Source organism: Echinops telfairi, unplaced genomic scaffold, assembly GCF_000313985.2.
Source record: "Echinops telfairi isolate 266 unplaced genomic scaffold, ASM31398v2 ScPeMD7_7420;HRSCAF=8458, whole genome shotgun sequence".
In the NCBI taxonomy this organism is placed as follows: Eukaryota; Metazoa; Chordata; class Mammalia; order Afrosoricida; family Tenrecidae; genus Echinops; species Echinops telfairi.
Genome location: NW_022111320.1, coordinates 3,846,324 through 3,866,005, shown reverse-complemented (window position 1 = coordinate 3,866,005; position 19,682 = coordinate 3,846,324). Strand labels below are relative to the sequence as shown.

Genomic DNA, 19,682 nt, shown 5'->3' with positions numbered 1-19,682 from the left:
TGTTGGATGATCTTCAACAACATTTTATTTGCATGTGATATCAAACTGGCTCACCTTTCTTTGGAATAGGGACATAGATCTCTTCCAGATAGTTGGCCAAAGAGTTGTTTTCCAAATTTCTTGGCACAGAAGAATGAATGCTTCCAGTGCTTCATCAGCCAGTGGAACTATTTCTATTGGAATCACATCACTTTCTGAAGCCTTGTTTTCAACTAATGCTTTCAGTGTAGCTTGACATTCTTCCTTCAGCACAATTGGTTCTAGTTCATATGCTACCTCCTGAAATGGCAGAATATACACTACTTCTTTATGGTACAATGACTCTATATTTTTTCCATATTCTTTTGATGTTTCCTGCATCATTCAATATGTTACTCACAGAATCTTTGGAGGTTGCAACTGAAAGCTTTAATTTTTTGAGTTCTTTCAGTTTAAGATAGGCTAAACATGTTCTTCCCTTTTGATTTTCTAATACTCGGTCTTTGCACATTTCATGATAATATTTTACTATGTGTCCTCTAGCTGCCCTTTGAAATTTTTTGTTCAGCTCTTTGACTTCCTCATTTCTTCCATCTGCTTTAGCAATGAAATAGCAAGTTCCAGAGCCTCTTCTCATATCTACTTTGGTGTTTTTTTTTCCCTCCTGACTTTTTAATTACTCTTTGCTTTCTTCATGACTGATATTCTTGATGTCCTCAAACAGCTTCTCAGGTCTTCTGTCAGTAATGTAAAATGTGTCAAATCTGCTCTGGAGATATTCTCAAAATTCAGGGTCGATAGACTCAAGGTTATATTTTGGCTCTCATAGACTTATCTGCATTTTCTTCAGCTTTATCCTGCACTTACATATGAGGAATTGATGGTCTGTTCCACAATAAACCCCTAGCCTAGTTTTAGCTGTCGATAATGAGCTTCCCTATTATTTCTTCCCACCAATGTTGCCAATTTGATTTCTGTGTGTTCCAGGTAAAGTCCATGTGCCTTTTGTGTTGATGAAAAAAGGTATTTGCTATGAACAAGTCGCTTGTCTTACACAATTTTGTGATGTGATCTCCAAAAGCAACTTCATCTTCAGCTCCAACTTCTTTCACCAAGTCCATATTTTCCAACTACCACTCCTTCCTCTGTTTCCAACCACTGCATTCCAATCGCCAACAATTATCAATGCATCTTGATTGCATGTTTGATCAATTTCAGGCTGAAGATGGTAGAATTCCTCAATTTCTTCATCACTAGCTTTTATGCTACGTATATAAATGTGAATAATGGTTGTATTGATTGGATTCCTTTGAAGGTGGATATATATAATACTACCGCAGGCAGCATTGTACTTCATGAATTATTTTCCAATATCCTTTCTGTCAATGAATGCCAGGCCAATCCTCTTGATTGTGTTATTCCTGGCATTTTAAATCATATGTTTTCTGATTCAAAATGGCCCATACCAACCCATCTTAGCTCACTGTGCTAGTCTGGGTACTTTAGAGAAACAAATCCACAGAAACTCATGTGTAAGAGAGAGTTTTATATAAAGGTTAAGTGCACATCAAGAAAACATCCCAACCTAAGCCCACAAGCCCAACATTAACCCATTAACCCATATGTCCAACACCAATCCACAAAGTCCTCTTCCATCTCACAAAAGACATTATGACGCCTACTACAGAAAGGAAAGCTGAATCAGTGAATGTGTAAGCATCTCAGCACTGGCAGGGATCGCCATACGAATGCTCCAGCACCCAAGGCTGCATCGAGGTAGGTCCATGGCTTCTCCTTGGGGATGTCTTGCAGAAAGTGAGCTTTGCCAACTGTAGCAGGGAACTGGCTAAGGCAGCTGCACCCTGGTCTGAGCATCTCAAAGCAAGAGACCTGAGAACTCGAAAGGCTCACTGAGCCATTTATCTTTCCACACTTCAATTAACCCCACGTGTTTATCAGCCAGGTTGGCACAATAAACTAACGACCTCAATCCACCCCTTGCCAACCTGGCACCTGTACATAATTCTTTAGCTTCACTATTGTAATTAAGTAACACCTACACCTTAATCCTATAATCCTGTGAATATGTTCCCCTACCTATGAAAGTTTGTAAGCCAACCACTCCATGTCTTTATCCCCCCAATTTTGAGTATCCAATTTATATACTGCCCACTTATATCAACCCAGTTCTCTGAGAAGACAATCCTATTTTTCAATATGAAGAGTCTTCATTCCAGTTGGAACCTTGTGAAGTCTGCATCCATAAGCAAAGTCAAATCAGGACAGGCCATCCATAAAGTCAGCAACAATATGCACCAGTTCACAGGCTCAAAAGTCTCCAGCTGGTTGGGTTCTGGTCAACTCAATGGGGGCTGCCCCATGCAGCCTCCACAGGGTACTCATTGGTCACCTTGACTTTAGACCATGGGCTCTCATCAATACTCAACAAGCCTAGCCCCTTGTGCTAGATCATGAACTTTAGATCAGTCAACCTGCTCTCATCTTCTCCTTTTTTTCCCTGTAAACCAAGTCCACAGGTGTCAGTGGCCAAACTCAACCGGTCTCTTTATTGCTCCATTTCTCCCACTTCCACTCAACAAGTAAATCCAGGTGGTTAGCTAGCACGCATTTCAGCCTGCTCACAGGCTCCCTTTTAACATTCAGTCCTAGAGGGGAGTTTTCTTCATGGTCCCAGATTTTTTCCAGCTTTTGACAAAGACTACTGGTTCCTGAGTACTCCAAAGAACTGGGTGGGGCATATCTTTTCAAAGCTTTCTTTGCAGGCGTGTCCTAAACCCATCTGAAGATCAAATTTTAATGGCTGAAAGCAAGTGGGCTTACAAACTTTCTATTTTCATACTTCCCATATTTTCCCCAGAAAACAACTGAGTAAACAGCATGGCTTAATCTGACCTCTGGCTAGACAAGAAAAACTACCATGAGGGAGAGGTCAAACAAACATCTATTCTCCATCTTATGATTTGTTTCTCCAGTACCCCACTCCTAAAGGTACCATAATGTATTTAGTCTGGGTACTTTAGAGAAATAAATCTATAGAACCTCATGTGTATGAGAGAGTTTTATATAAAGGTTAAGTGCACATCAAGAAAACATCCCAACCCAGTGCTGCCCAAGCCCACAGGTCCAACATTAATCCATTAACCCATATGTCTGACACCAATCCACAAAGTACGTCTCCATCTCACAAAAGACACACTATGACGCCGACTGCAGAAGGAAAGCTGAATCAGTGATGTGTAAGCATCTCAGTGCTGCTGGCAAAGGTCTCCACACGGCTGCTCCAGCACCCAGGGCTGCATCGGGATAGGTCCATGGCTTCTCCTTGAGGATGTCTTGCAGAAAGTGAGCTTTGCCAACTGAAGCTGGGACCTGGCTAAGGCAACTGCACCTTGGTCTGACCATCACAAAGCAAGAGATCTGAGAACTCAAAAGGCGAGGTTCACTGAGCCATTTATCTTTCCACCCTTCAATTAACCCCACGTGTTTATTCGCCAGGTTGGCACAATAAAGTAACTACCTCACTCACTAATGCCTAAGATATAAATCTTCATGGATCTCATTTTTGATCACTTCCAATTTTCCTAGATTCATACTTTGCACATTCCAAAATCTAACCATTAGCAGATTTTTGCAGCTGTTTCTCCTTACTCTAAGTCATGTCCCAACAGCAAATGAAGATCCTAAAGGCCCCCCTCTCACAGGCTTTACCAGACTCATGTCATCATGGAAGACACCCCTCCAAGAAATCAGCTCCTCCTCAGTCACATTTCCAGTGCTCTCCAACCAGAGGTGTCCATCTTCCAGTACTCTCTCCAACAATGTTCTCTCTCCATTTATCAGGTCCTCATTATCTGATAATGTTTTGAAGCTATGCATAAAGTTTTGAGTTCCTCTCATTTGGGGTGACCCTGCTGACATTTGAAATTCCAGCATCACAGCAACACATAGGCCACCACAGTACAACAAACTGACCAACAAGTAATGGGAGTAAAATCTTTCTCTCACGCAAATCATATACACACTACCATGTAAATGATACTATTTGATAATTTCCAGATTCTCTTGAATGGGTACAAATACAGACCTCGTCCAGTCAATTGCTGTGTAGCTATCTTCTAAAGTACTTGTCATAGACAAGTGAGTGCTTCCAATGCTTCATTCACAGTATGTTAAAAAAAAATGCTATTAGCAATTCTGCCAATTCCTGGAGTCTTGTGTTTTGTTAGTGCTTTCAATGCAGATTGGATTTTCTCTTCCTTAGTACCACCAGTTCTTCACCATATGCAACCTCTTTAAATGGTTCTATGTTGACTAGTTCTTTTTGGTTCAGTGGCTTTGTATACTCCTTCCATCATCTTTTGATGCTTCCTGCACCTTTCAATACATTGTCCATAGAATCTTTCAAGTATATCTTCAGTTCTTTCAGCTTGAGATATGCTGAATGTGCTCTTTCTTTTTGGTTTTCTAATTCCAGTTCTTTGCACAATTTTAATGCATTACATTGTCTTCTCGCTCTGTCAACTCTTCATCCTTTCTTCTATTTGCTTTAGCTAGTTTATGTTCAAGAACAAGTGTCAGAGTCTCTTCTGACACCTATTTTGGTCTTTTCTTTCTTTCCACACTTTTTAATGACCTTCTGCTTTCTTCATTTATGATATTCTTGATGTCATACCACAGCTCATTAGGTTTTCTGTCACTAGCAGTCAATGTGTCAAATTTGCTCCTAGGATCTTCTGGAAATTCAGGGGGGAGATAATTAAGGTCATACTTGATTCTCTCAGACTTGTTTAATTTTCAATTTCTGAACTTACAAATAAGCAATTGATGATCTGCTCCACAGTCAGATGCTGTCTTTGTTTTGGCTACTAATACTGATGCAGTCTATTTGATTCCTAGAAATCCATCTGGGGAGGTCTATGTACAAAGCCACCATTAATATTGTTCAAAAAAATATTTGCAATGAAGGCTTCTTTGGTCTTGCAAAATTTTATCATGAGATCTCCAATTTTGTTTCTATCACCAAGGCCATATTTTCCAATTATTCTTTCTTTTTATCTGCTTCCAAATTTTGCGTTGATTAAGGAGGACTTTGTAGATTGGTGTCGGATACATGGGCTAATGTTGGACTTATGGGCTTGGACAGTGGGTTGGAACGCTTTCTTTCTTTTTTTTTACCCCCCCCCCCGCCCCCGCTTTAAAAGCAGTCACTGTTTTATTAAGAGACCAGATTACAAAAATAACCATGGCAGATACCTTAGTTCAATCTTCTAATAATCCTGTTGATCTGGTCTTCCCTGTTGCCTGCATCTCCACCTTCTACAAAATGGGTGGTCTTTTTCTTCATCCCACCTCATGGAGAAGATAATTTGAAGGGCCACAAAGTTATTTGCTTCTTTGAAGCATTTCCCAACAGTATAGATCTCATGAATCCGATCCTCCATGCAGATGATGCCATATTTTCCAAGAGACTGTGCAATCAGAGGGCTATCTGTTAGGGCAATATGCTTCTTATTGATTTGTAGATGAGCTCAAATAACCACACTTGTAGATGAGTTCATTCACAGACTTCAGGTTTGGGTACCCCCATGCAATGTATGGTTCCACAATCCTCAGCATGTTAACTAAAGCCTTGATAAGCTAAACACAGGTGCCATTGAGAATGTGGAGAAAGCGAAGAAGCTGTAACACTTTTTGAACCTTTGTGCTTACACCATTGATACCTCTGATCCTGCTAACAAACGCCTGCTTGAGCTCTCCAGGCACATAGGAGTTGCCAGCTTTTCTTGCCATCCGAGCCATTTGGATTCCAGTTCTCTACATCTGCCTGTATTCCTTGTGATGACAGTGCTTAGCTTTCTCATAGATAAGCTTCCTCCTTGCCTTTTGAAGCATCTTTTGGGCAAACTTCTTTCTTAGGCGTTTGACCGTTAGTTCTGCGAAATTCCTTCGCTTTTTCTTAAAGGTCCCTGGAACAGCAGGGGCCTTCTTCTTCTTCTCCGCGACAGCCTCCGTGATTCTCAGGGTGCTTTCTTACCGTACATTTACCCATTATATGAAACTCTCTTACAGATATATTAGTTTCTGTGGATTTGTTTCCCTAGTTTACCCACACCAACACACCTAGGATAGTGATTTTATGCAATCCATTTCATCTCTGATAGCTTCCAAAGTTCCTAGATTCCTACCTTCACACATTCTACATGCTGCATTCTACATGCTGACTGTTAATGAATGCTTTGGAAATGTTTCTTCTCATTTTGAGTCACACACCACCAGCAAATGACAGTTCTAAAATCTTACTCAATCCATGTCATTATGGTCGACTCTACTTTGATAAGGCAACTCTTCCTCATATGCCTTTTGAAATCTCTCCAACCTGACAGACTCATCTTCTTGCACTACATCTGACAATGTTTTGCTCCTATTCAGAAAGTATTCAATGGCTAATCCCACAGAAGAGGACAGCCTATTCCTTCTTCTGAAGCCTGTTTTAAGTTTGGAAGCTCAATGGAAACCTGTTTACCTCGGGAGCCCCTGCTGGTATCTGAAATGCCAGAGACATACCTTCCAGCATCGCAGTAACTGGCAACCCACCACAGTATAACAACCTGACAAGTAGTATAGCCAGATAAGCCAGTATAAATCTCAAGAAGGCAAACAATAATTGGAGTAAGAACACAAATGAGAACAACAAACACATTTCTTTCATTGCTGTAGGAGAAAATAAAACATAAAAAGGAAAATGGAGAAATAAAGTAATAAGGTCATGGTTTAACTATGGCCCAAAATTTCTTACAAAGAATAATGGAACAACTGATTTGGAGACAGGACATGATGGACCGCTTGGCTCTGTAAGGACAAAGGCAAAGAAGCTTCAAAGTAAGAAACTAGAGGTCATGCAAGTGATAAGTAATAATATCATTATTGGTAAATTACTAGGTATTCCCCAGGAATATATACTCACCAGAATGCTTTATACATTGTATAATGTACTTGGTATAAAATAAATATTATAATGGCTCTTAAATTATGGACCTTAGAAATATTTAATACTCAACTAAATGCTTACCTAGACTCATCAGTCACTAAAATAACAGTAACTTTTAGAATTTTCATGGAGGCATTAGCATATAACAAAAATATTTTTTCAAAAATACTTAAACACAAACATACCTAAGAAAAGCTCCGGGTTAAACATTGTTAGAGTGAAAAAGAAGAAAAGAAAGACAGTCGATCATACTAACACTACTTCTTTATACATTTGAATACTTACACAATAAGAAGTTCACAGGAAATAACATATACACAGAGCATGTGGACTGGCCACAACAGTCCTCATAATCTCTATTTCTAGTGAAACAGAACAAAACAAAAAAATCGCTGCCATGGAGTCAATGGTTTCCGAGACTGTTAACTGTTCACAGGAGTAGAAAGCCTGCAGAGCGGCTGGTAGTTTCTCCCTGCTGACTATGCAGATCACGGCCAACATGTTCCCCGATGGGACCAGTGCTCCTTTCTGATGAAAAATGAGCCTGAACAGGCTAAAGGACTAACATGTTGAAAGCTGTAAAACTACTTCAGGCAAAGTGAAACGCAAGGGAAAAGGCACCTAACTTCATGATACCATTGTCCTGGGGTAAATCTTATGAATCTCTCAAAACAAAGGAGTTCAAGCTTGCTGTCCAGAACAACACATTCAACAGAAAGGATTCCTAATAACGTAGAAACTTTTAATGTAGCATGTAGCAACACAAGAAGCTTGGTTTCAACAAATAGCCAATTTTATTTTATAAACTTCCCCAGAATGTTATCAACAGCAGTATTAGAAAATGGAAAGCTAATGAAATTAGGAAGCGGCGTCGGCATACAGCACACTATGTTTCTCATCACTCTAATGCAGAATCTAATGGATGAGAGATCCATCTTTTAACATAAATAAAGTAAGCAGACTGTAAAACCAGAAAATACACTATCATTTGACAGTGTTATTAGACCATATTTTGCTAGCTAAATTCAATAAACTGAATTAATGATATCAGTTTTTTTATAAGAAAAAAGAGAAGGGAGGCAGGGGAGGGGGCGAGGTAACATTCTCTCTCTTGTCTTAGTCTTATTTTAAAGTTCAAAAGGCTGATTATCTTAAGTTTCTTGTTTTCTTTTAGCAGTAGCTGAGGCAGAGAGGGAAAGATTAAAGGATTGTAAACATTCTTTTTCTGTAAAGATGTTTTCTTATGACAGAAGAAATTATAAATACTGGATAATATCAAATTTTCAGAAATCAATGCTTTTCACAAACAATGGGGTGGCTTGCCTATAAAATATAGCTTTTAATATCTAACACTAATTTAATTTGAGATCAAGACCAAAGTTCTTTCTGAAAAGTAAATGGTTATTCGTGGTTTCTACTAGAGATCCATAACAGCAAAGGCAGATCCATGTTTAGATGATTACTGTATGTTGTGATTCAGTTATCTGCAGGGTGTCTGCATGGTACTCTAACTATTTAAAGCCAGTAAAAAGATTACAGCTCACACTAACTGGATTTTCACAGCTCCCTATCATTCGACTTGAATTCCTCATGGGCAGATTAAAATGGCCAGAGCAAACAATAGCCTTTTTAAAATACAAGGTGGTCATTAAGAGAGAGAAAAAGTATCCCTTATATTCAGGACAACAATAATTACTGAAGGGTGCAGCAATATAAAACTAAACTTTAAACCTTAATAGAGGTAAAATACTGGGTGCTATCACAGAATTATTCTAAATAAAGTAATCAATAGCATCTGCAAAGGCTATAGTTTTATATTAAAGTTTACATTATGGAGGCTATCGTGTTAAAGTTCGATAATGCAAGACCTGAGCATCAAATGGCCCCTGAAGGTGATAGAATTTAACCTTTTAGTAGAGTACGGCCTTCTTCAGACCTGAGTGTATCAAAGGAACTGTGTGTGAGTGTTTCTTGTTCTTTAGGCTTAGACATCACTTCATAATTTTGCCCCTCCACTTCCTACAAAAGAGGACTTCCCAACTATTATCAGTCCTTATGACTATACCCAATATACAAAACATTCCTTTATGTTTTACCTCCTGTGTTACTCATGCAATCCTTTAATTGTAGTTAGGTGCCATCAAGTCAATTACAACTCATAGAGAGCTTAAGTACAACAAAATGAAGCACTGCCTAATCCTGGGCCATCCTCACAATTGCTATATCCGAGCCAGTTGTTGCAGCCAGAGTCAATCCATCTTGCTGACCATCTTCCTCTTTTTTACTGCCCCTCGACTTTACCAAACATAGCGTCCTGATTCAGGGACTAGCCTCTCCTGATAACATATCCAAAGGCTTCCATCCTTACTCTCAAGAAGCATTCTGGCTTCTTCCAAGACAGATTTGTTTGTTCTTTTGGAATCCATAGTACTTTCAATATTCTACGCCAGTACCTTAAGTCAGGTGCACTGATTCTTCTTTAGTCTTCCTTATTCAGTGTCCAATTATAAGACAATTGAAAATGGCACGGCTTGGGTCAGGCACACCTTTGTCCTCGAAATAATAGGCTTGTTTTTCTTTTTAAAAAATCATTTTATTAGGGGCTCATACAACTCTTATCACAATCCATACATACATCAATTGTGTAAAGCACATTTGTACATTCATTGCCCTCATCATTCTCAGAACATCTGCTCTCCATCTAAGCCCTTGGTATCAGCTCCTCATTTTTTTGCCCTCCCTCCCCGCTCCCTCTCCCTCATGAACCCTTGATAATTTATAAATTATTATTTTGTCATATCTTACACTGTCCGACATCTCCCTTCACCCACTTTTCTGTTGTCCATCCCCCAGGGAGGAGGTTATATGTAGATCCTTGTAATTGGTTCCCCCTTTCCAACCCAACCTCCCTCCACCCTCCTGGGGTAGGCTTGTTTTTCAACACTTTAAAGATTTACCCAATGCAATGTATCATGTTCTCTCTGGACGGCTGTCTCCATGAGCACTGATTGTGGATCCAAGCAAGATGAAACCCTTGACAATTTCCATCTTTTCTCCCTTATCATGTTGTTAAGCTACTGGTCCAGGTTTTAGGATCTTTGTTTTCTTTACATCCTATAATAGGTACTTTCATTTTCACCATTTTACTCTAAGGCCTAGGCAGATTAAGTGACTTGTCCAAGATCACGTAGCTAGCAAAGGGAAGAGCAAATGGATTCAAAATCAAGTCGACAAGACTCTAGAGCAGTGATTCTCAACCTGTGGGTTGCGACCCCTTTGGGGGGGGGGGTTGAATCACCCTTTCACAAGGGTTGCCTAAGACCATTGGAAAATACATAAATATTTCACCATACACAATTACATATTGTTTTGTGATTAATCACTATGCTTTAATTATGTTTAATTATGTTCAATTTGTAACAATGAAAATACATCCTGAATATCAGATATTTATATTACGATTCATAACAGTAGAAAATAACAGTTACGAAGTAGCAACGGCAATAATGTTATGGTTGGGGGTTAAGGGGACGTGGCATTAGGAAGGTTGAGAACCACTGCTCTAGAGGATGAGCTCTTATGCACCATGTCACACATACTTTCTCCATTATCTTCTATTCCTCATTTCATTGATAAATCCCATTCATTTAAACTCTCTCTCCCAGACACCATTCACACAGCACATTCAAATTTCATCCTTAGTGTCTCCAAACAATTTTGTCAAGGGACTTAAAGAATTAAATACTGAAAAAACTTATTTTTAAACCCAAGTATTAACTCAGATCAACAGCCAAGTGGAGAACAATTCCTATAGATTTCTGCCTTTTCCATCTCTGGATCCAGTGCCACTCTTTCCTTCTCCACTTAGTTAAAGCTCATTACGACTCTCTCAACATTAACTACTATAAGAATCCTAAATGCTCATGGTCTTTATATTCTTTCAATCTATTGTCTTTAAATGTAAAGCCCCTCGAGTAAATGTAAAGCCAGCGTGCTTGTTATATCCCTTTCTTATATGCTATAGCCAAAATTAACTGAAAAATTCCAAAAGGAAAAATAAATTTATGTATATTTGCATGTACTTATAATTTGGTATGAGAAAAGGAGCTAGAAGGATATACAAGAAATTTTCAAATGTGGTCACCTGGTTTGGGGGGTGAGGAGCATACAAAATAAGGTAAGAGGCAGGCATGGTAAAACAGAGATTTCAGGCATATCATCATATAATGCCCAATTTTTAACCACTTCAATGTATTTCCTATTCGGAACAGGGGAACAAGAAAAGGCAGGGAAAGGAGGAGCAAAGAGGGAAAGAAAACAGAACAAATAACATTCAGTGTAGCCTTATTTCCAGAAGTGATATTTTGCATTTTCTATCTCCTAAATAAGATGGGAATTTCATGGGAGGGGGAAAAAAAAAAAGAACAGTTTCCCAAACATCCCATGATCACTCTTGCCTCAATTCTTTTGTCTGCCTGTCTTCCTCTTACTTGTGCCTCTTCTATGATCTTCCACATAGCTCAGGTGTTTTAACACCTCTAGCATGTCTTCCCTGATTGGCTCATTTGGGGTTAAGTATCCCTCCAGTATGCTCCCTAGTATCATAAGCATCTCTGTGTCAAAGCATTCACACTATTTGGTTATCATCTGTTAATGTGCCTGACTCCCAAACTAGATGGAAGCTTCTGAAGATCAAAGACCGTGTCTTATTCAGCTTTGCAATCTCTAGTAACTACAATGGTGCCAGACCTATTTTACAGCATCCAGAGTAATCCACAGCACAATGCACTTAACTTTGCTGTGGCCCATGGGTCAGATCTAACAGGCAGTATGATTTAATCTTGCCATATGGGAAATATTGCTTTGGTCACTGAAGCCTTCTCTTTATATGAAAATATAGTTAGCAATTTCCAAGCAAAATTCTAAAGAGTCAATGATAAAACAGAATTGAAGCCCCCAAGAATTCAGGGCAGAACTCTCTTGAGTTCTAAATTCATATATCCTCCTACCTATTTCTCATCTTAAATATTTCAAAGGCTGCTCAAACTCAGTATGTTCAAACCAAACTTTCAATCTCTCCTGTCATGCTAGTCTCTTCCAGTGTACTTCTGTCCAATGAATAGCATCACCATTATTCCCATGATGCAAACCAAATCACTGACTGTCATACTTAACATCATGGTCTCATTCACCAAAACAGATCTACCATTACATACAGAAATATGTCTCAAATTTATCAACTTCTTTTCAGCTCCTATTCCAAGCTACAAACCTAGTCCAAGCAACTATAATAACTCCCCTGGACTACTGTGTTACTTTATCTAGTGTCTCTGCAACCACTCCCCTCCCTCTCCAATCTGTTTTCCACACTGCAGCTGGACAGATCTTTTCAAAACACTAATCTGATCATGTCACCCATCAGATTAAAACACTTCAAAGGCATCCTGTACTCTTAAGATAGAGACCAAAATCCTTAACCAGGTTTACAGGATCCTGCATAGTCTAGCCCCTAACTGTTTCTCTGACACCATCTCATACTGCGTTTCTCCTCCTCTGCATCCTAGCTATTGTGAGTCCCCTTCAAGTCCTTGTTCAAAAGGCCCCCTTCCATCTCAGAGTCTTTACTCAATGTTTTCTGCCTGCAATGTTCTCACTACACTTTCCCCCACAAACTCCTACTCATCCTAAACTCAGCTCAACTGGTATCTCCTCAGGTGAGTTTCATTCTAACTCTTCTAAATAAATTCTCCCCTGGTATGTTGCTTCAAGCACTGTGTACCTCTTTTTCTTGGTATTTATGATTACTGGAATTGCATGATTATTTATGCAATTTATAATGACTTCTCCTCCTATCTCCTCTCACTGCACTATTTAAGTTCCATCACGTCAGGCACTATACAATTATCCACGGCCTTGGAGTCTCCAAGACATAGTTCAGTGGCTGGCACTGCAGGCACTTAATAAAGATGTGCTGAATCACTGACAGACAGAAGGGCAACAGTTAGATGGCGACACCTAGGCTATGTTAAATCACCAGTGTTGTTGCATGTGAAAAAGGTAGACTCCATATCAATGTCATAAATATAAGGAACCCAATCATTACATTTGGGTTACCCTAAGACCCCAACTCTGCCTTCAATCTCAGAGTATTATACACCCATTAACACCAATATCCACTGGTGAGATATTTTGCTAACAAAAAGGTGGGACTTTAAAGATGGTTTACTCCATCACTGTTGCTCTACACATAAAGAATATAAAACCCAGGCATGTTACATGACCTGCTTGAGGTCACAAGCAAGTCAATGGAGGAGGCAAAACAAAAACCAATGGCTAACAATCTGTTACCGCACCATCTAGCATGGTAGCACACTGTGAAAGGGCCATGTGAAATTGCATGCTTACTAATTTTTAGAGATTTTATTCACGAGATGGTTGGTCTGATAGTAGTTTTAGCTACTGTTAAAAGTATAACCCCAAGGGACATTTTAGAAATGCTGGATTTAAGGATTTAGAGATGTCCAAATATCATCTTTGTGATTTGCTTTAAATCATTTTATTGGGGGCTCGTACAACTCTTATCACAATCCATATATACATCCATTGTGGCAAGCACATTTGTACATTTGTTGCCCTCATCATTCTCAAACATTTGCTTTCTACTTGAGCCCTTGGTATCAGCTCCTCATTTTTTCCGCTTCTTCCCCACCCTCCTTCCCTCATGAACCCTTGATAATTTATAAATTATTATTATGTCACGTCTTACATCGTGCGACGTCTCCCTTCACCCACTTTTTTTGTTGTCTGTCCCCCAGGGAGGGGGTTGTATGTAGATCCTTGTGATTGGTTCCCCCTTTCTACCCTCCACCCTCCTGGTATCGTCACTCTCACCACTGGGCCTGAAGAATTCATCTGTCCTGGATTCCCTGTGTTTCCAGTTCCTAGCTGTACCAGTGTATATCCTCTGGTTTAGCTGGATTTGTAAGGTAGAGTTGGGATCATGACAATGGGGGTTGGGGAGGAAGCAGTTAAGAACTAGAGGAAAGTTGAATGTTTCAACGTTGCTACACTTCACCCTGACTGGCTCATCTCCTCCCCACAACCCTTCTGTAAGAGGATGTCCAGTTGCCTACAGATGGGGTTCGGGTCTCTACTCCGCACTCACCCTCATTTACAACGATATGATTTTTTGTTTTTTGGTGCCTGATACCTCATCCCATCGACACCTCGTGATCACACAGGCTGGTGTGCTTGTTGTTCCCTTATCCCTGGGTTTCTTAACAGCACTTCCTCTCCCCCCACTTCCCCCTCTCCCATGGCCCCTGGAACCATAGTTCCCGTTGTTTGCGCCTCCAGATTGTTTATCCTGCCTATATTATCTAGATAGACCTGCAGAGATAATAATATGCGCAAAAACAAGACAGAACAAAACAAAGCAACAAAAGAAAGCAAAACAATGACAAAAAAAAAAGAGAAAAGCCTGTAAATTGTTCAGGGTCTGTTTGTTCACCTGTAGGAGTGTTTTCAGATTGAGTCTGATGGGGTGCCACGCCCTAGCCCCAAAGTCTATTTTTGGTATTCACTCGGGACAGACTTCCTTACTCTGCTCCCCTTGCTGTTCTGTTGCACACCCTTAAGTGTTTTTGCCTCAGTGTGGTGGGGTCAGATTGGGTGCAATTCCCACACTGTGTCTCCAGGGTTGTCCCCTATAGGGCTATGGGTCAGTCAGGGACGTTGTGTCTCATAGTGGGGCCAGGAACATGGTCCTCTCTGTGCATTGGCTGCTCTGAGTGGGAATATCGTCCTCAAGGCTTGGTGGGCCAGGATGTGCTCCACTCTCTCTTCCTCCCCCTTCGTTTGCTCCCATGCGCTCTGATCAGACATGTCCCTCTCCCTGAGCTGTAGCTTCAGTGCTGTCCTCTGAAGTAAATTGTTCTGGGGGGAGGGGCGGCTGTTCAAGTAGTTGGGATTGGGGTCCCACCCCTCAGACCTCTCCACTGGTTCCCTCAAACAGCAGGTTTTTAATTTGTAACTTAAGTTCAGTGAACAAAGGCGATTTTCAGAAGACTTGCATAATGGGTTCAAGGACAGGAAGACTATACATTGAATGAATCTTCAGTAAAAACAGGGCTTTTTCTAGGAAATAAAATTGGCAGTAAAAAAAGGTTTTATGATGAATGGAGTGAGGCTTAGTGAAATATGTTTTAACTTACCTTTTTCGAAAGAGAAAATTGAGGAGCAATGGTTTAGAAGGGAGAATTGAATACAAGGATACAAATTCTATCTCCTGATACTGAAGTATATAGAAATCAATCAAATAAGATGGGAAACTCCAATTCTAGTAGGATACCCTTTGCTATTGTGTCAATTCCAACTAGTTAAGTTTATCAACACTTTTTCTAAGAATAAATAAAAGAACTAGGGTTGTTCAAAACAGTGTGCTTATTGTCTGATGGCACCAATGATTAATAATTCAATTGCTGAAATGTATTATATGATTTCATGCTGTAATATAAATAGGCCACTGAACCTACATAAGAATATTGTAGATCATAAAGCAACAAAGTTTGGAAAGTTTACTTATGCTCTGGTGGCGAAATGGTTCTATACTTGGCTGTTAACTGAAAGGTTAGCAATTCCAAACCACCCACAGCTCCTCCAGAGAAAGGCCTGGCAATCTGTTCTTTTAAAGCACAGCCTAGAAATCTCTGGGGCAGTTCTACTCTGTCACATGGGTTCATTATGAGTTAAAATCAACCCAACAGCAACTATTAAAATAATTTTTTAATTGAGATGGGGAAATCATAGAAATAAGGGTATACCAGAACTAAAAAAAGAAAGAGTAAAAAATATAGAAAATAAAGAAGTCAACAGGTATATGGAACATCCTATTCGACTGGTTAAACAAAAAAGAGAACACATGAACTGAAGACTATAGTGAGAAAAACGCACATAGGGAAAACATGATACAATTTCTGAAAACTATGGACACAGCATAAATATTTAAAATATTAACAAGAGGCAGACTAAAGAGTAATAGCTACAAAATACTTTGGAAGGAACAACAGACTGAGGGTACTGTCATAAAATCAGAAGTCAGTAGATATTAGGACAACATCTTTAAACTGCTGAAATAAAATACCTTTTAGCTTATAATTATTTACATACTGAAAATGTCTAAGAATAAGGGTGAAACAGAGACTTTTTAGGTAAAAAAAAAAAAGCGGGAATTTAAAAAACAAGCCAGAATACTTTGTTAGGCTGAAGACAAACAATGCCAAACAGGACCAAAGATGAAGAAAAATATGCGGAATAACAAGAATGTTAAACATGTGCATAAGCCTTCACCAACATTTATTCTTGCAAAACAGAAATGGTAAATAAATATCTAAATAAGTATAAAATACTCTTCTCTCAGATATCTTAAAATGCATTGATCAATGAAAGAAAAATTATAGTACTGAAAGTTTTCATTGAGCAAGGCTCCAGGAATTGATGGAATATGAACTGAAATGTTTCAACAAGCTGATGAAGCAATGAGAGCACTCATTCACCTATGCCAAGAAACTTCAAGGACAACTATCTGGCCAACCAACTGAAAGAGATCCAAATTTGTACCCATTCCAAAGAAAGGTGTCCCAAAGAATAAGCAAATTATTACACTATAATTTTATTATCATATGCAAGTTAAGTTTTGCTATAGATAATTCAACAATAGTTATAGCAGTGGCATCGACAGGGAGCTGCCAGAAATTCCAATCAGAAGAGGACATGGAACAAGGGATATCACTGCTGATGGCTTTTGATGGAAAGCAGAAAATATCAGAAAGACGTTTACTTGTGTTTTATTATGATGTGGATGATTGTGGGGCTATGAAGAGGCTTTTCCCAGCTTTGTCTCCCTCAAAGACATGCCAAACATTAGAAGCTATTTGCCAGCATATGGTGGGAGGTCAGATGCTTACAGACATCCTCCCTGAAAACAGTCAGTTTCCAGACTACTGTCTGGTCCCACCACAAGAGGGGCCCACTCCCTGCTGTTAAGGACAATGGGCTACTTCTCCCTAAAGGCATGTGGCCATCAGTCTGGTCCCTGTAGATGGGGTTTCACCCTACTGATAATGGTTTCAATAGTAGCCAGAGAACAGGTCAAACCTGCTCAGTGACATACAAAGTTAGGCTGCCATCATGTCACATGTATACCCTTATTCCCTCCTCTTCCAATAGCTTATAAACCCCTCTATCACCCCCCTCCCATTACTGTATTATCTATAGCACAACCCTTTCCTTTGACATATGTCTTCACCAGTAATTAGGGGGCAAGCATGTCCCTAGAGAATATATAAGCCTTGGTTAGCAATAAATCTCTCTCTCTCTCCACGTGGACCACCAAGTGAGGTTGAGGTGAGCATGCTACCATGAAATGTGTCTGACTCCATTATTTCAATCTCTCTTCTATCTCTCATGCTATGACTTCGCTATAATCTTTACTTATTATCGCTGTACAATTGTGCCTACCAGACCTGTGATGACATGTTAGGGGCTATAACAAAGAATAGCATTGGGAAAAATAATAATCTCAGAGCACTTTATTATGCTCATGAGAAACCTATACATGGACCACGAGCAAGAGAATACTAAATGGTTTAAAATCAAGAAAGGTATGCATCAAAGCTATATTATTTTTACTATACTTATTTGATCTAGGTGATGAGCAAATAATCAGAGAAGCTGGATTATATGAAGAAGAATGTGACATCAGGATTGGAGGAACAGTTATTAATGACCTTCAATATGCAGACAACACAACTTTGCTGAAAGTGAGGAGGAGTTGAAGCACTTGCTGATGAAGATCAAGGATTACAACCTTCAGTATGAATTTCAACTCAATCCAAAGAAAACTAAACTCCTCACAACTACAAGTAGCCTCAGCAGAAAAAAAGACTGAAGTTGTCAGAGATTTCAACCTGCTTAGATCCATAATGAGCACTCACGAAAGCAGCGGTCAAGAAACCACACTATACATTGACTGGAAATTTTGCTGCACAAGATCTCTTCAAAGTGTTGAAAAGTAAAGGTGTTACTTTGAGGACTATGGTGTACCTAATCCAAGCCATGACCATTTCAACTGCCTCACATGCATGTGTAAGTTGAACACCAGATATAAATGACTAAATACGAATTAATGCATTTAAATTATGGTGCTGGCATTGAACACTGAAAGTACCATGGGCTGCCAAATGAACACACAAATCTGTCTTGGAAGAAGTACAGCCAGAATGCTCCTTTAGATACAAGGGTGGTGAGATTTGGTCTCACATTATTTGGATATGTTGCTAGGGAAAACCAGTTCTATAAAAGATCATCATGGGCAGTTCTTTCTGCTCAATCAGGATCCAGCATCCAGCTCCGATCATCTGATCCGACGTTTCCTCCTGCGCTTGAGTCCCTAGCCTGTTGCACTGCTTGCTGACCTCGGATTCCCGCGCCTCTGAAACCTGGGAGCCAACAGGCTTGCTGTCTGCTCTGCGGTTCTCAGATTCATCCACTTTGGAAGCAGCTTGTGTCAATAGAAGCCTCCAGGCTGCCATCTGATTTGGAATTTGCCAACCTCAATCACTTGGTGAGGTATTTCCTTGAGATAAATCTGTGTGTGTGTGGGTGTGTGTTTGTGTATCAAAAGACATAGAATGTCAAATGCGCAACAGGTTGCACATGAGCACATTTTAGTCTTCTAGAATTCCCATTTCTTGTAATGCCATCCAGTATGGACAGAATACCCCCCACTTCTTGTTATTTGAACATAAAATAATATCAATTGCTTTGGCATGACATATTGGCCTTATTTTAGTTGACTACTAAAGGTGGACAACCTGGGAAGTGAGAAAGGCCAAGGAAAAGGCTATCCCTAGGAAGCCCTTTGCAGTGAGCTGAGATTAATTCCAGTACAACTGCTTTGTTTCTGTTTGAGTCACTGAGTAAGTGCGGGGGTGGAGGTGGGGGTGGGGGGTGGGGTCTGCTGTTGGGGAGCACAATCTCTCAGGAAGAGCCTAAAATGATCAGCAACAGAGTGTCCTTCCCTGAATGAAAGGTTGGGGAGAATGAACTTAATAAAATATTTTATTTAGGCAGGTTTAAAAAAAATAATTTTTAAACCTTTTATTGTGAATCCAGTAATGGTTTAGAGTAGATCAATTTAGGCAGTTTTTAAGGAGTACTTTCCACCTATTGCAGAGGTAAGGAAAAAAAAAAAAGAACATCATGTTTGGCAAAGCAGAGGAGCAATGGAAAGGGGAAACTGGTCGACAGGATGAATTGACACCGTGGCTGCAACAATGGGCCCCAGCATGCAGCCGCTATGAGGACGGCGCAGGACCAGCGGTGTTTCTGTTTGCTGTAAACCCGGTTGCTATGAGTGCAGCTGACACAATGGCAGCTAACAACATAACTAAATGTATTACAAACTCACAAAAAATATTTAGGTTATATTGCTTCACTTAAGGAAGAAATAATAATGGTCGTGGAGTAAGTTAACTGTTGGACTGTGAGTCACAAAGTCAGTAGTTCAAAACCACCAGCTGTGCCATGGGAGAAAAATAAGGCTTTCTATTCCAGTAAAGATTTATAGTCTCAGAAACCCACAGGTATAGTTTTACTCGGTCCTATACAGTCACTATGAGACAAAATTGACTGG

General features: G+C 39.7%; 1 protein-coding gene and 1 pseudogene across 1 annotated transcript in view; both read right to left on the bottom strand.

The window, feature by feature from the left end:
- LOC101660048 (serine/Arginine-related protein 53) overlaps positions 1 to 19,682 on the bottom strand; it is a 252,447-nt gene that overhangs the window by 107,224 nt on the left and 125,541 nt on the right. The gene's annotated exons all lie outside the window — the stretch shown is intronic.
- LOC105978750 lies at positions 5,255 to 5,994 on the bottom strand (annotated as a pseudogene).